General features: G+C 41.0%; 1 protein-coding gene across 1 annotated transcript in view; it reads left to right on the forward strand.

The window, feature by feature from the left end:
- The window catches only part of oxtra (oxytocin receptor a), a 43,057-nt gene that overhangs the window by 2,650 nt on the left and 26,978 nt on the right, over positions 1–13,429 (forward strand). The gene's annotated exons all lie outside the window — the stretch shown is intronic.

Raw genomic sequence — 13,429 nt, forward strand, 5'->3', positions numbered from 1 at the left:
AGTCTCTCCCTCTTCCTCCCCCACTCCCCAACCCACGCGGGGCCAATCATCATGACCATCATCCAATTCAATCTCCCCATCCCCTTTCCCATTTTCATCATCCAACTCAACCCCCCCCCAAACTATTCCCACTTTCATCATCCAGCTCAATACCCCTATTCCCACTTTCATCATTCAATTCAATCCAGACCTCCCCATTCCCACTTTGACCCCATGCCCCATCTCCTTCTACCTCTTTAACCTTTATATATATTTCCTTCTTGAATACTCCCAATGCTTTGAACTGTATAGCGGAGAATTCCACATACTCACCACCCTCTGGGTGAAGACGTTTCCCTTCATCACAGTTCTAAATGGTCTACCCGTATCCTTAAGCTGTGACCCCTGGCTCTGGGCTCCCCGGTTATCTGGAACATCCTTCTTACATTTCCTCTGTCTAGTACTGTTTTTAAAATTTTATACGTTGTTATAAGATACTTCCTCATTCTTCTAAATTCCTGTTAATACTGTGCTAACTGATCCAATGTTTCTTCATACGTCTGTGAAGCCGTGCTAGGAATCAGTCTGTTACTTTTTTGTTGCATTCTCTCCATAGCTGTAACATCCTTTCTCAGATAAGGAAACTGAGTATAATACTCCTGGCGTGGTCTCACCAAGGCCCTGTACAATTACAGGAAGACATCCCTGTTCCTGTACTTGAATCCTCTTGCAATGAAAGCCATTTGCTTTCTTTACCACCTGCATGCGTAATTTCAGTGATTGGTGGACCCAGGTCTCATTGCACCTCCCCTCTCCTAATCATTCAGGTAAAAATCCGCCTTCCTATTTTTCCCACCAGTTTGGATAATCTCACAATTATCAGCATTATACTTCATTAGCTATGCATTTTCCCATTCACTCAGTTTGTCCAAATCACACTGAAACATCTCTGCATCCTTCTTTCAGCTCACTGTCCCACCCAGCTTTGTGTTGTCTGTTAACTTGGAGATACAACACTTAGTTCATTCACTTAAATCATGAATATATGTTGTGAATTGCTGTGGTCCAAGCATTGATCCCAGCTATTTAGCTATTAACAGCTTCACTTCCACTTGGTTATTTAGTAGAATGGGTACCTGAAATTATGCTAAATTTCAGAGAGGCGAGCAGGTGTAGAAGGTGAATGAGGGAGTGGTGTCTGGCACCATTAAATTAATTAATTTATATTGTTATACTAAATACTTATGTTGGTTAGAACAATTGCAAGTATTATTAGATTGACAGGTTTATAACAATTGTATTAAGTGTCACATTAATATTGTTCCATTAATTATTCTGACATATATGTATTAGTCATATTGACTGTTATTTGATTGTATTACCTTCACAGCCTAATATTGATTAAGTAACTGTAAACTGGCATGGGCAGAAGCAGATGAAGAAGAACAATGTGTGGGACAGAAAAGAGTGGAATGGGGAAAACAGAGGGAATTATGCTATTAGCACGAGCCTGACCTGAACAAAGCACGGACCAGTGAAAGGGATATAACATTGATTACTGGGACTTTAAACTAATTAATGAGTTCATCCGGTTGGAGAGGGAGGGGGGAGGATTTCAGATGGAGTACAGTAGATATAGATTATAATAGTTCCAAAACAGTTGAAGGAAACAGCATACCGAAATTTGGGCTTTAGGTACTACGAATAGAGAGAACATTAAAAGATGTAAAGTTATTAATGAAGGAGACAGAAGTAAATTGAGTGAAACATAAGAATCAAGGGACAGGTTATGGTATGTGACCCAAATAAACATTCTTTATTCAATAATATAAAGCAAAGAATTGCAGATCCGGGAGATCTGAAACAAACACAGATAATGCTGGATAAACTCAGCAGATCTGGCAGCATCTGTAGAGAGAGAAATGGTTAATGTTTCAGGCCAGGTGATCCTGCTTCAGAAGCATTCTTTACACACAAACAGAGAACAAATTGAATAAACTGCATTTGTTCATTTCAAGTTCAGTTTGGAGGGTGTGACACTCTAGCCAATATTGAGTCACGGATGCAAAATTGTCAAGTCTGGAAACAAAATTTACCCGTTTAAAGAGGCTACAAGAATGAGAGGGAAATTCATAAAATGGAGGAGCTGTAGTTCCAGTGGTTAAGGAGAAAATGACTTCAATTTTATGAAAGAATATAACAAAAGGTAATCACACAATGTAAACTTTATGGATCAAATTTAAAATGAGAAAAAAAAACATTTAAGACTCTTGTTGGAGTGGGATAATAACCTGGTCATAACTGTGAAGTAGTAAATTGTACTAATGTACTGATTAGACAAGGAGGAAAGGCAATATAAGATCATAGGATACAGGGACAGAAGCAGACCATTCAGCCGATCAGGTCTGCACTGCCAGTCAATGAGATCATGGCTGATCTGATAATCCTCAACTCCACTTTCCTATCCTTTCCTCTCAACGCTTGATTCCCTTACTGATTGCAAATCTGTCTTGTATATATTTAATGACCCAGCCTCAATAACTCTCTGTGGGAAAGAATTAGACAGCATCACTACCCTCTGAGAGAAAAGAATTCATCCTCATCTGTTTTAAATCTTGTGCTGAGATGATGCCCTCTGGTCCTAGACTCTCCCACAAGGGAAAACAGCCTTTCTGCATCCGCCTTTTCAAATCGCCTAAGAATCACATATGTTTCAATAAGATCGACTCTCATTCTTCTAAATGTCAATGAGTACAAGCTCAACCTACTGTTATTTGGTTGTATTACTTTCATAGCCTAATACTGGTTAAGTAACCGTAAATTGCCATAGGAATAAGCGGATGAAGAAAAACAATAAGACAGTCCATAAAACAGTCCCTCCATACCTGGGCGGTATGATTAGGTTCGGAGATATAGGCAATTTGGTCATTGCATTGACTTTTTTAAAAAAGGTCTTCCCTATTGGGGGTTGGCTTCTGGACAGGGAACAGAATTCAGAAGGAAAATGTGGAAACTGGTATTTGAGCTAAACTATAGACCTACAATAAAACCCTTGTGAAACTCCGAAAATCTCTTACTGCCTAATTGAACACATGGAGATCGGTCAATTATTTAGCGAGCTCTTCATTGCAAGTGCAGCTGTCCTTTTGAGTTGATTTTGGCCAAAGCACCAAACAAGCCTTTGTTCCTCTCTGCGGTGGCCATAACATGGGCATCTTGGATTTGCTCCTTCAGGAGACCCACCTGTGCCCATCGTTTCCCCAGTAGACGGCATCTTGATATAGGAATAATGGGTGATTTTAACTTTCAGGTAGTTGGGGATAAGTTGGATGATAATGAATTGTTTGAATGAGTATAGTGTGATAGTCTTCTGCCACAGTATGCCCTGGGACTGACATGGAGGCTGAACATATTTTGATTTCATAATAAATAATGACTAATAGGTCAGATTTAGACAATAGCCTGTGTGTGAGCAATGTGCTAATGTAATCACAATGTGATCAAGTTCAATATAATGTTTAAAAAGGAAGAAATACCAATGATAGATACTAGATTTAGCTAAAGCTGACTTCAAAGGCATTAGACAGAGATAGTAAAATGAACAAATCTGCTAATGGGTAAAATAACAAAAGATCAATAGAAGGTGTTCAAAAGATGACATACTGAGACACAAAATCAGTTTATACCTCTAAGGGACAAGAACCACCATGTGCCAAAAGAAAAGAAATGCAATGGATGACCAAGTGGATGTGATAAATGCAAACTTAATGAATAGAGCTTTTAAATGTTGAGAAGCTGGAAACAATTAAGATTGGAAGTGAGTTGCAGCCTTGGTATATTGGTCATTGAATTGTCATGAACAGGTACAGAAAATAGTCAAAAAGAGCACTGAAAGAGGAAGTATAAGTCATGTTTTCTACATAATCTTGATTAGACCACACCAGGAGTACTATAAACAGCATTGTGATCCACAACTTAGAAAGGATATTTTGATCCTGGAGGGAATGCAATACAGATTTAACAGAATGATACCTGAACTCCAATGGTTAGATTAGGAAGAGAGTTTACACAAATCAGTGTTACATTATTTGGAGATGCTGGTTTTGGACTGGGGTGTACAAAGTTAAAAATCACACAACACCAGGTTTATAGTCCAACAGGTTCAATTGGAAGCACACTAGCTTTCGGAGCGACTATCACCTGATGAAGGAGCGTCGCTCTGAAAGCTAGTGTGCTTCCAACTAAACCTGTTTGACTATAACCTGGTGTTGTGTGATTTTTAACAGTGTTACATTGCCTGATATTTGGAAGGTTAAGGAGTGATTTGGTTGATGTCTCAAGATATTAAGGGGAAATGACAGAGCAGACAGAGAGGAATTATTTTCTCTGGCTGGGATGATCAAAGCTAGGGTCCTAGTCTACAAATTAGAGCCCAACATTTCAGGAATAAAATTACAAGTTACCTTTACCCTAAAGGATGGTAGAAATTTGGAACTCCCTTCCACAAATCAAAACTGATGTTAAACCAGTTGTCAGTTTTAATTCTGGGATTGGTAGATATTTTTTAAGCAAAGGTATGAAGGAATATTTAGCAAAGATTGGGTTATCCCAGACTAACAATGATCTCAAGGTTACACACCAATAATGGCCTCATTGCCTGGTGAGACAGGCTGGAGAGACTAAATGCTCTCCTCCTGTTCCTCCATTTTAGATCATTATCAGTCCCTTTCATTATCAAAGTTAGTCATTGCTTGTGCACATAGTGTCACCTACTTTGTATTCTAACATATCTGTGGAGCCTAATTGTGGACCTGCAAGACTTTCCTCAGTGTGGTCAAGATTGAATTGTCTAATTTTGTTTGGACTGCTTAATCTTTCCAACGTCCCTTTTGTTCTTAGCTGCTGCTATTCTTTGATGCTTGAAGGGAATAATGTCACTACTTGAGATCACTCCCCAGGGAATTCTTTCTTGTGCATTTTTCTCCTAATGGTTGACATGTCCCATTTCCTGAGGTTCACCCTCAAGAGGTCCTTGAGTCTTAAACCTGACCACATCACAGGTGCATTCCCGTCCATGTTCAAGTTGTGAACACACAAGTGCCTTAGCGATCTAGTCATCAGCCTGTCTTGACAGAAATCATGGCAGCCCAGCCCATTTATTCATGGGAGAGGCTACCCGTCAGATTCCCGATAGAGTGAAAATCTCCAGAATGAGGCCATGCTAAATTGCCCACAGGGTTGTGTAGGTTAGGTGCATTAGTCATGGGAAATGTAGAGTAATAGGGTAGGGGAATGGATCTGGGTGAGATACACTTCGGAGGGTCATTATGGACTAGTTGGGCCAAATGGCCTGTTTCTACCCTGTATGAAAAAAAAGATTAGCAGTGGGAATTGCCAGTGGAAGAAACACACCTGTTTGCAGTGGAATGTCAAATATGACTATAAGAAATAGGGACAGGAGTTGGCCATTCAGCCCTTCATGCCTGCTCCACCACTCAGGTAGGATCATAGCTGATCCCACACTCTTTGGGTCGACTTCCCGTGTTTTCCCCATAACCCTTGATTCCCTACTGATCAAGATTCTGTCTCAACCTTAAATATACATGAGAACTCTGCAAACACCGCTTTCTGTGGTAAGGTGTTTCAAAGACTCTCAACTATCTAAAAGAAGAATTTCCTCCTCACCTCAGTCTTAAATTGGTGCATCTTAATTCTAAGTTTATACCTTATATTCTCCCATGAGAGGAAATATCCTTTCAGCATTTACCCTGACAAGTTATACAGTCATACAGCATATGAAACAACTCGTCCACGCTGACCATGTTCCCAAACTAAACTAGTCTCATTTGTCTGTGTTTGGTCCATGTCACTCCAAACCTTTCCTACTCATGAACTTAGTGAAATGTCTTTTAAATATTGCAACTATACCTGCATCCACCACTTCCCCTGGCAGTTCATTCCACACACAAGGAATGTGAGCACACCTCCCTGAGCTTTATTATAGGAGGGATAGGAGCAGACGGTATAGAAAAGTATTTAATTGGGGGAGGGGAATTACAATGCTATGAGGCAGCAACTGTGGAGCATATGTTCTCAGGGAAATGCATGACAGAAATATGGAGGTTGTTTAGGGAGCATTTGCTGGATAGGTTTGTCCCACTGAGGCAAGGAAGGGATGGTAGGGTGAAGGATGACAAGAGATATGGAACATCTAGTCAAGAGGAAGAAGGAAGCTTACTTAAGGTTGAGGAAGCAAGGATCAGACAGGGCTTTAGAAGGTTACAAGGGTAGCCAGAAAGGAACTGAACATTGGACTTAAGAGAGCTAGAAGGGGGCATGAAAAAGCGTAAACCCAGGATTCAGAAAAACCCAGGATCAAGGCATTCTACATTTATGTGAGGAACAAGAGTGGAATATAGAGGAATGAGAGGTGATCTCACTGAAACATAGAGGATTCTTAAGGAGTTTGACAGGGCAAATGCTGAGAAGATATTTCAGATCAAAGGGCATAGACTCAGAATTAAGGAATGCCAATTTAAGACAGAGATGAGGAGATTCGCTCCAATCAGAGATTTGTGAGTTTTTTTTTTAATTTCTTGCCACAGAGACCTGTGGGGGCATAGTCCTTGGTTATATTCCTGAAGGAAGGAATGTGAAGAGACTCATTCAGACAAATATGCAGTGACAAGCCAAAAGTAATATTCAGGGTAAAGAGAAGTTTGGGGAAAAGGGCATTGCTACAGAAGGCAAATATCGCATTAAAATTGGTTTCACAAACACAATGAGATGTAATTAGGCAAACCGTGGAAAACCATATATAAAACGTTTGCTCTGGGACAGGGAGCTGGTCATTGTGTTCAGTTCTGATCACCTCATTATAGGAAGTATGTGGAAGCTTTAGGGAGGGTGCAGAGCAGATTGACCAGGATGCTGCCTGGACTGGAGGGCATGTCTTATGAAGAAAGGTTGAAGGAGCTAGAGCTTTTCTCATTGGAGCGAAGAAGGATGAGAGGTGACTTAATAGAGGTGTACAAGATGATGAGAGGCATAGATAGAGTGGATAGATAGGCACAAGGAGGCATAATTTGAAGGTGATTGGAGGAAGGTTTAGGGGAGATGTCAGAGGTATGTTCTTTACACAGAGAGTGATGGGTGCATGGAATGCACTGCCAACAGTGATAGTAGAGGCAGAGACATTCGGAACATTTAAGCAACTCTTGAATAGGCACATGGATGATAGTACAATGAAGGGTATGATCTTCATGTATGATCTTAGAGTAGGTTAACACAACATTGAGGACTGAAGGGCCTGTATTGTGCTTCACTGTTCTATGTTCTAATCCACTGAAACATTAACTTTGATTAACACAGATACTGGAATATTGCTGATTATCTCCAGCACTTTTCTTTATTTTCCAAATTTCCAGCATCCACAGTATTTTCCTTTTGCATGAACATCAAGAATGTGATGCATCTTGATTTGTCCTGGAAAAGAAAATATCAGAAATGTGAACAAGACAATTAATTTATGGCTGACTCTCGTTCACAGTTGAATATTTTCATTCAAGTAAACTGAAGGGATGCAATTGGAAGATCACAAAATAAGGTTTTGATTGCTTGTCTTGCCTTCGGTTAAACCATTGTCAAAGGGTGAGTGTTTCCATCTGTGTGGTTGAGGTACCTGCCAAATTCTAAAATAATTCTTGCATCATTTGTGCTCAACCTTTAAATGTCATAGTGGAACGTGGATATTGCAGAAAAATAGAGACCTGTTCCACAAGGTTAAATAGACTGGGACTCTACTGAGTGGAATAGAGAGGAATGAGAGGTGATCTCACTGAAACATAAAAGATTCTTAAGGAGTTTGACAGGGCAAATGCTGAGAAGATATTTCAGATCAAAAGGCATAGACTCAGAATTAAGGAATGCCAATTTAAGGCAGAGATGAGGAGATTTGTGAGTTTTTATTTTAATTTCTTGCCACAGAGACCTGTGGGGGCATAGTCCTTGATTATATTCCTGAAGGAAGGAATGTGAAGAGACTCATTCAGACAAAATGCAGTGACAAGCCAGAAGTAATATTTACGGTAAAGAGAAGTTTGGGGAAAAGGGCATTGCTACAGAAGGCAAATATCGCATTAAAATTGGTTTCACAAACACAATGAGATGTAATTTGGCAAACCGTGGAAAATCACATAGAAAACGTTTGCTCTGGGGCAGGGAGCTGGTCATTGTGACAGACCCTGGAAGCATATTCTTAATACTTCCATGTGGGATTGTTTTGAGTTAAATAAATAAGACTGCAATTGTTCCCAGTTTTGTGATCAACATTCCTGCAATTGTCCCTCCAAGAATAAGACCCCACCAAGAATAACACCACAGGTTTTCCTGTCGAACTAAAAGGTAAAACAACTGAATGATAGTTTTGGTAAAACCCATTAGCAACACCATTGACTGTGAAGTAATAGTATCTGAAATGATTTGTGTATTCAACTATTCACAAGGGGAAATATGAGCTTTCTGCAACAAAACCAACCTAAGTGTCATTAAACACTTCACCATAATTGAGAGCTTAAGCAACTAAATCTATACTGATAAATAATATTTATCCCAGAGTGTTGAGGCAGACAAAGGAGGGATTTGTGAAGTGTTAATAATCATTAAGAGACAGCTGTTGGACGTTAGCTGATGCCATTAGATCAGGAACAAAGCACTGTGGTGTTCTAAAGGAGTGATACAGGCTTTGAATATTTGTTGTAAGATTTATATCAGCACTCCAGAGAAATGCTGGATGTGTTGCCTCATGACTCAGTTTTAAATCACTGCAGTGTCTCATTCACATGGATAATGTGGATTCAGAATCTCAGTGCACAGTGCCTCAGTGGTCAGCACTGCTGCCTCACAGCAACAGGGACCCGTGCTTGATTCCATCCTTGGGTGAGTGTCTGTGTGGAGTTTGCGCAATCTCCCTGTGTCTACGTGGGTTCCCTCTGTGTGCTCCAGTTTCCTCCCACAGTCCAAAAATGTTGAGGTTAGGTGAATTGGCCAAGCTAAATTGCCCAGTATTCAGGGATGTATAGGTTAGGTACATTAGTCAAGATGAATGGGACTGGGTGGGATACTCTTCAGAGATTCGGTGTGGACTTGTTAGGCCAAAGGGCTGTTTCCACACTGTAAGGATTCTGTGACTTTTGCAAATGATGCAAAACTCAGAAAGCTGGTGGAATCGGCAGATGCAAGTCAGAACCTATGCAGGTGGACAGAATGGTGGCAGATGAAACTTAAGGTGGACAAGGATAAACTGCTTCATATAAGAAAGGAAAGGCATTCAGCCTCTATGAATGGTGTTGAAAAACTAAGGATGATGCCTTAGAGAGTTCTTGTATTCTTAGTTGACTTGACACTAAACATGTCCAAATAATGCTGAGCAGCAATTGATATGGATTAACAAGCTCAGAAAATGATTTCTCAGAGACTGGCAGCCATTTTGAAGGTGTTCTGAATATTGCTGATTCCAACAAATTCCTCTTCTGTACCCATGTTTTCAGGTGGGAATTCAGTGGGAAAGAGGAACCTCTGCAAGACTGGGAGCAAAAGTTTTTTCCCTGGGGTCAGGGAGTCCAGAACTAGAGGGCATAGGTTTAGGGTGAGAGGGGAAGGATATAACAGAGACCTAAGGGGCAATCTTTTTACACAGAGGGTGGTACATGTATGGAATGAGCTGCCAGAGGATGTGATGGAGGCTGGTACAATTGCAACATTTAAGAGGCATTTGGATGGGTATATGAATAGGAAGGGTTTGGAGGGACATGGGCCGGGTGCTGGCAGGAGGGACTGGATTGGGTTGGGATATCTGGTCGGCATGGACGGGTTGGACCGAAGGGTCTGTTTCCATGCTGTACATCTCTATAACTCTAATAGTAGAGTGTTAATCAAAAGAGACAATGATCAAAGTATACAGTGGTTTGATAAGAGCTCACATTAACTATTGCATCCAGTTCTGGTTGCTAAGTAACAGTAAAATGATAGAGGAAATGTCTGGAAGATTCACAAGGTATCAAGATTAAGAGGCAAAAGTGGAGACTTGGACTTTCGTATCAGATGTCTATAAGAACATTGATGGTATAGAAGAAGTTAACCTGAATTACTATGTCCCGCTATACTTTAGGGGTGGAACAAGGAGAGAATAAATGAACCACTTTGCAACAAAATTAGAGCACTTTTAGGACTGACATCAGAAAATATGTAAAGGAGGTAAAAATGAAGGGCTTTTGCCCGAAATGTCGATTTCGCTGCTCCTCGGATGCTGCCTGAACTGCTGTGCTCTTCCAGCACCACAATCCAGAATCAGAAAATATGTGTTTACCCCAGGGTAGTCTGACCAGGTAGGAAATCAGGAAACTCTCCAGCAAATAGTTGCATCGAACTGATTGAAACTTGCTGAAATTACAGAATACTGAGGAGCCTGGATAGAATGGACATGGAGATGTTTCTGCTGGCAGGAGAGACTAGGACCCAAGGGCACAGCCTCAGAGTGAAGGGACAACCCTTTAGAACTGAAATGACGAGGAATTTCTTCAGCCATAGGAAGCTGAAGAAGAAGCAGAAGGCCATGGAGGCCAACTAATTGAGCCCGAGATAGTAAGGGGATTGCGTTACACTGAAAAGGCAAGAGAATGGAAACATCAGCCATGATCAAATATCAATGGGCTGAATGGCCTAATTCTGCCCCTATATCTTATGGTCTGATGATTGTTGTGAAATCTTCAAACAATTCTCCTACTATTTTAATTTCTCTGTGCTTAAATACTATTCGGGGTAAGATGCTACAGTGGCTGGAAACATGCCCAGGGAACTGCATGGGTGACTAAATGGAGCCACTTCCATTCGACGCAGATAGTGCACACACATCTTGCAGCCAGCGGATTTTCACAATGGCTGCATTTGCTGTTTATTTGTTTCATGCATCAGCTGGGGGCCAAGCATGTGCAAGCCAAGCCATTTACTGAAGCTGGTCCACACCACTTAAATACAGCTCACATCACTGAAAGGGGGAGGTGAATTCTGGCTGAAGCTGATGCCATAAGGTGCAGGGCAAAGGGTAAAGGGTAAAGAGTGAAGAGAAAATATTCTTAATTGCACCACCAGAGGTTAGTGCAGGAGTTGGCCAGGAGGGGAGATAACCACTTTCCTTTGGGATCAGGGGACACTTCAGACATGCTCTAAGGGCATGGTTGGCCACTGTATAATGTACATCCCGCTATTTCTGCCCTTTCCTTCAACACCACTCAAACCTTGGGCATTTCTCCTTTCTGATACCCAAGAGCTGCCACCTGGCCAGGCACTGATTGGAAAAACAGGAATATGATGCCTGTGACCAGCGGTGTTCCACAGGGATCGGTGCTGGGTCAGCTTTTGTTTATCATTTATATCAATGTTTTAGATGAGAATATAGAAGACATGGTTAGTAAGTTTGCAGATGGTGGGATAGGGGACGGTGAAAAAGTTATCTAAGAATACAAAGAGATCTTGAACAGTTGGATCAATGGACTGAGGAGTGACAGATGGAGTTAATGTGGATAAATGCAAGGTATTGCATTTTAGTAAAACAAACAAAGGCAGGACTTATCCAATGAAAAGTAGGGTCTTGGGTAGAACTGTAGGACAGACAGACCTGGGGGTTCAGGTGCATAATTCTTTGAAGTTTGCATTAAATGTAGACAGGGTGATTAGAAAGGTGTTTAGCATGCTTGCCTTCATTGATCAGACCCTTGCATGCAGGAGTTGGGATGTCATGTTGAGGTTGTACAGGGTTGTATAGTTGGTGAAGGCTACTCTGGAGTACTGTGTCCAATTTTGGTCACCCTGTTACAGGAAGGATATTACCAACTTGGAGAAGGTTCCGAAAAGACTTACGACAATGTTGCTGGGAATGGAAGATTTGTATTGCAAGGAGAGGTTGGATATGGTGGGACCTTTTTCAATGTCTCCACGCTGTATGATTCTTTGACTTTCTTCCTCAAGCCTCATTCACATGCTGACATTGGATAGCATAGAAGTGGACCTCCACATTGTTAGAATCTCAGCTGATGTTAATACTGAACAAGTCAGATCCCAAAATGATACCTTATGTATCAGATTCTAATCTTTATTTTGTGAGCTGTTATACCCAGAGCAGCATTTTGCCTTCCAAAACTTAAAGCTGCTCTGCGCTCAGCCCCAGCTTTCAGCATCCCTGATAACTCATGTTATGTATTTCTAAATGGACTGCTATTACAATCGTTATGATAGGCTCTAACAGTTTTCAATAACAGATATTAAGCCAACTAGCCTATTGTTACCTTTTTGTTTTGTCTCCTTCCCTTTTTAAATAAAGGTGTTGCATTGCAATTTTATCAATTCTCTGGGACTCTTCCAGAAGCTAAGAATTCCTGGAAGTTTACTACCAGTGCATCCACTACCTCTCTCGCTAATTCCTTCGTATCCTATGATATGACCCATTGGCCCAGGGACATATATCAATCTTCAGCTCCATTAGATTCCCTAACACCAATCTTGGTGCCCATAAGGAAGTGGAGGCAATGAATGATTTTGAAAGAAAATTGAATGGGCATTTGAAGGAAAAAAAGATAATGGTGCAATTGGAATAGAGCAGGGTTGGAACTTAATTGGGTTCCTGTATGAAGAACTGACAAGAACCTGGTAGGCCAAATGATCTCCTCCTGTGCTGTAATAACTCAAAGAGCCTACCCAACAGTAGAAACAGCACCTCAGGGCAAGAATTGAATTGAATTGAATTTGTCGTCACGTGTACTGAGGCACAGTTAAAAGCTTTGTCTTGAGAGGATTACAGGCAGATCACATAGATAATTAAATAATAGGGAAACAATAGGTAAACAGCAGCACAAGCAAAAACAGGCAAATGAGATTGTGAATCCATTCAGTATTCTAACAACAGTAGGGTAGAAACTGTTGTGAAAGCTGCTGGTGTATGTATGTTCAGGCTTCTGTACCTTCTCCCCGATGGTAGAGGTTGCAGAAAAACATTGCCATGTTGGGATGGATCTTTGAGAATGCTGGCGGCCTTTCCTTGACAGCGGGCCTAGTAGATGAATTCTATAGATAGGACATTGGTCTTTGTGATTGTCCGGGCCGTGTTCACCACTCTCCGTAACCGCCTCCCATCTTGAATGGTACAATTGCCATACCAGGTAGTGATTCATCCAGACAGAATGCTCTCAATGGCGCACCTATAAAAGATGAGCCCCATGTTTAGGTAACCAGACTGGTTTGGCAGGGGTTTCAAAAAGCTGCATAATCCAGATGATCCACATTATATACACAACAGTTCTTGTGAACAATTTCCCTGGAAAACAGCCATAACATACCGTTCTGAAATTCTACCAGCAAATTATTTATCATTACAGTCTAATGCTAAAATGACTTCATT

Source organism: Chiloscyllium punctatum, chromosome 12 (genome assembly GCF_047496795.1).
Source record: "Chiloscyllium punctatum isolate Juve2018m chromosome 12, sChiPun1.3, whole genome shotgun sequence".
In the NCBI taxonomy this organism is placed as follows: Eukaryota; Metazoa; Chordata; class Chondrichthyes; order Orectolobiformes; family Hemiscylliidae; genus Chiloscyllium; species Chiloscyllium punctatum.